This window comes from Trachypithecus francoisi, unplaced genomic scaffold, assembly GCF_009764315.1.
Source record: "Trachypithecus francoisi isolate TF-2019V2 unplaced genomic scaffold, Tfra_2.0 Contig00054, whole genome shotgun sequence".
NCBI classification, from domain to species: domain Eukaryota; kingdom Metazoa; phylum Chordata; class Mammalia; order Primates; family Cercopithecidae; genus Trachypithecus; species Trachypithecus francoisi.
In genome coordinates, this window is record NW_022680465.1 from 392,749 (window position 1) to 397,434 (window position 4,686).

The window sequence follows — 4,686 nt, forward strand, 5'->3', positions numbered from 1 at the left end:
AGGGTTTTGCCATGTTGGCCCGGCTGGTCTTGAACCCCTGACCTCAAGTGACCCACCCCTCTCGACCTCCTAAAGTGCTAGATTACAGGCGTGAGCCACCGCATCTGGCTGGTTTCTGAACTTATAGTTAGGACTTTTGCCAAAGAAAAACAATTATGTTGGAAATGAAAATGATTATTCAGAACCACACTTGTAATAATAACGAATATTCAATATGTATTGAATTCTTACTCTGTGCCTCACACCGTGCTAAGTGCAAAACATGCATTATCTCATGTGGGTCCTTATTTTACACGTGAGAAAAGTCTTACCTGTATTTTACAGAGGAGGTAGCTGAGACTTAGAGAGGGATAACTAACTTGTTCAAGGCCACACAGTAAGTGGTGGAACCAAAACTTGAATTCAGCTATCTGATGCCCATATCTCCACTTCTTTTTTTTTTTCAAGACAGAGCATTGCTCTGTCGCCCAGGCTGGAGTGCAGTGGTACAATCTCAGCTCACTGCAACCTCCGCATCCCAGGTTCAAGTGATTCTCCTGCCTCAGCCTCCCGAGTAGCTGGGATTACAGGCACACACCACCACGCCTGGCTAATTTTTGTATTCTTGGTAGAGATGGGGTTTCATCATGTTAGCCAAGCTGGTCTCGAACACTTGACCTTGTGATCCGCCCACCTCGGCCTCCCAAAGTGCTGGGATTACAGGTGTGAGCCACCATGCCCAGCCCCGTGTCTCCACTTTTTATCTTTCAACTTTTAACCAGTGATTCTCAAGCATTAGCGTGCATCAGAATTCTCTGGAGGGCTTGTTAAAACACAGAATGCTGGGTCCCATCTCCAGAGTTTCCTGATTCAGTAGACCTGAGAATATGCATTTCTAAAAAATTCCCAAGTGATACTGATATTGCTGGACTGGAGAGTACACTCAGAGGACCTCTGCTTTGTACTCCAGTGCCTCGCATCACGGACAGAAGAGCCTACCACTGTAATGAAGCTAAGAAGGAACTTGTGCACAATAGGGAGCTTGCGCTTTTCTTAGGGCTCCATGTTCAGGGATCCTGGGGGATGTTCAGGTCTGTCTCTATCTCTCCAGGAAGACCAGACAATAGGCAAGAGATTCCACTCTGGAGGAGAACACAGTACAAAGGCTGTGCTCACAGAACACAGTATTTCTGCAAAAAGCTGGGCATATCCTGGGTTCAGCTCAGTTTCTTAGTCTTGACTGCTACCAAAAGCTGATGCATGTACAATGTGATCTTAGTTCTCTTTTGGAAGAAACTCAAAGAGTTAAAATCGAAGAGCAGTATTTGCCAAGTATCGCTACCTGTCAGTTGAAGTTTTTGATATATCTGACACATTCAGCCTGATCCTGTGGAGGGTCTCGATTAGCACTATCTTGTGAAGCTGAGGAAAGAGCCATTACCGTGCAAGCTCTCTTGAGAGCTGCTGTTCACACCTACCTTATAAAGAACATATATTGCCTACAGTAGACAGAGAGAGGCACATGTTGATGATAATACTCACACTACCATAACCTTGTTTCTCTTTTTATTTCAATTTTTCCACCTTATGCCTTGTATTCCCTGAGGTACAGCTAAGGTCACTGACTTTTTAGGCAATGAAGCAAAGATCAGTGTTCATTAGGATGACTGCACATCAGGTGATTGGGAAGCTTTTTTTTTTTTTTTTTTTTTGAGACGGAGTTTCATTCTTGTTGCCCAGTATAGAGTGCAGTGGCGCAATCTCAGCTCACTGCAACCTCTGCCTTCCGGGTTCAAGTGATTCTCCTACCTCAGGCCTCCCATGTAGCTGGGATTATAGGAACCTGCCACCATGCTGGGCTATTTTTTGTATTTTTAGAAGACATGGGGTTTCAACATGTTGGCCAGGTTGGTCTCAAACTCCTGACCTCAGGCGATCCACCCGCCTCAGCCTCCCAAAGTACAGGGATTACAGATGTGAGCCACCACGCCCGGCCGGGAAGCTTTTTCAAAATACCTGTACCAGGGACCCTACCTTAGACCAATTAAACACAAATCTTTGTGGGCAGGCCTCAGATATATACATTAAAAACAAATTTCCAGGTGATGCTAATGCCAGTAAAGGTTAAGAACCTATAGTGGTCAAGAAAATAGGCTCTGCTCCATAAAAAAGGATGAGTTCATGTCCTTTGCAGGGACATGGATGCAGCTGGAAACCATCATTTTTAGCGAATTGTCACAAGGACAGAAAACCAAACACCGCATGTTCTGACTCATAGGTGGGAATTGAACAATGAGATCACTTGGACAAAGGGCAGGGAACATCACACACCAGGGTCTATTGTGGGTAGGGGCAGGGGGAGGGATAGCATTAGGAGAAATACCTAATGTAAATGACGAGTTAATGGGTGCAGCAAACCAACATGGCACATGTATACCTATGCAACAAACCTCCACATTGTGCACACGTACCCTAGAATTTAAAGTGTAATTTTTAAAAAATAGGCTCTGTTGTTGTGCAGATTTCATTTCTAGCTCTGCTACTTATGAGAAGATGACCTTGGGCAAATGGTCAAACCACCCTGAGCCCCAATTTTCCCATCTATACAAATTGGCATACTAATAGAACCCACTGGGCTTTGTTTCATGGGCTATCATGAAGGATTGAATGTACTGGTGTATGTAATGGACTGCAATTGTACAATGCCTAGCACAGAGTGATTACTCCCTAGATGATAGCTAGTGATAAAATTAAAGCATCCCAGCCAGGCACGGTGGCTCACACCTGTAATCCCAACACTTTGGGAGGCCGAGGCAGGTGGATCACCTGAGATCAGGAGTTCAAAACTACCCTGGCCAACATGGTGAAACCCTGTCTCTACTAAAAATACAAAAACTAAACAGGCATGGTGGCGTGCACCTGTAAACCCAGCTACTTGGGAGGCTGAGGCAGGAGATTGCTTGAACACGGGAGGCAGAGATTACAGTGAGCCAAGATGGCGCCACTGCACTCCAGCCTGGGCAACAGAGAGAGATTCCACCTCAAAAAGGAAAAAAAAAAAAAAAAAAAAAAAAAAACAAAAAAAAAAAAAAACTTAAGGCATCCCCTTTCATCCTGCAAAGCAAGTCAGAAGTGACCCTATGGGAGATGTGGGTATGTTATTCTGCTATGGATCACATGGTCTTTCAATAGGGACCACCTGTGAGAAGGTAAAAGGCTATGCAGACCATCTACCTGGTACATGTCATAGGAAACCTACTTCATAACAAATGGGGAAGACTGGGCACGATGGCTCACACCTGTAATTGCAGCACTTTGGGAGGCCAAGGCGGGCGGATCACCTGAGGTCGGGAGTTTGAGACCAGCCTGACAAACATGGAGAAACTCCATTTCTACTAAAAATACAAAATTAGCCGGGCATGGTGGTTAATCCCAGCCTGTAATCCCAGCTACTCAGGAAGGCTGAGGCAGGAGAATCGCTTGAACCTGGGAGGCGGAGGTTGCGGTGAGCTGAGATTGTGCCATTGCACTCCAGCCTGGGCAACAAGATCGAAACTCCGTCTCAAAAAAAAAAAAAAAAGATTGGGGGGAATGATGCTTCTTTGGATAAAACACCAAGTAAAAGCAAAACAGAAACAAAGTAACACTAATATTCTTAGAGACCAGCCCATTAATTACCTTGAGGAAATAATAGACCACTTGGGGTTCTCAGATCACATTCTGAGAACCACTGAAGAGTACGGGATGGTCTGCACTATAACCGGTGGCCTAATTAGTGGTCAACCCAGAATTTCCAGAGTATTCAGGAGTCACAATCCAAAAATCTTAATATCTATTGCCCAATGTCTCACCAGATTTATGCGTTTATTCCTCACCCCTTGTAGGCATGTGAATTGGTGACCCGTGGTGCACTCACCATCCAGAGACCTTTATAGTTCAAGCAAAAAACTACAAGAATCTACACATTAGGATGTAAGGAATGAGATAGAACACAGCAGAATTTCTTAGGCCTTAACAGACAACAAAGAAGGCCGCCCCTTTGTGGGAACCAAGTATTGGATCTCAGCTCAGTTCCAAGATAAAGTAAAAAACCAGTTCCGGCGGGGCATGGTGGCTCATGCCTGTAATCTCAGCACTTTGGGAGGCCAAGGTGGGTGGATAACCTGAGGTCAGGAGTTCAAGACCAGCCTGGCCAACATGGTGAAACCCCATCTCTACTAAAAATACAAAAATTAGCCAGGCATGGTGGCAGGTGCCTGTGATCCCAGTTATTTGGGAGGCTGAGGCAGGAGAATTGGTTGAACCAGGGAGGTGGAGGTTGCAGTGGGCTGAAATTGTGCCACTGCATTATAGCCTGGGCAACAGAGCAAGACTCCATCTCAAATTAAAAAAAAAAAAAAATCCAGTATTCTACACTTGATCTTAACCAAAAGGCTGAGAAGTGATAAAAAAAAATCTGGTATTCTATTTTGCCTCTAGAGCCAAGTAAAGATAAAGCATGTCCATCTCAAACCAATAACCACATTACGATAAATAAGAAAAAGTAAGTCAGTAAAAAATGTGGTAGTTAATAAAATGGGCTTTTGGTTTCAGACCAACCTGGGTTTAAAATCTCAGTTTATGTGTGTGTGAGGTGACTCACACCTGTAATCCCAGCACTTTGGGAGGCCCAGGTGGGAGGATTCTCTGAGCCCAGGAGTTCAAGAC

At 44.7% G+C, this 4,686-nt stretch overlaps 1 pseudogene; it reads right to left on the reverse strand.

Moving 5' to 3' along the window:
• Positions 1-4,292: 4,292 nt before the first annotated feature.
• Positions 4,293-4,425, reverse strand: LOC117086637 (annotated as a pseudogene).
• Positions 4,426-4,686: the final 261 nt, after the last annotated feature.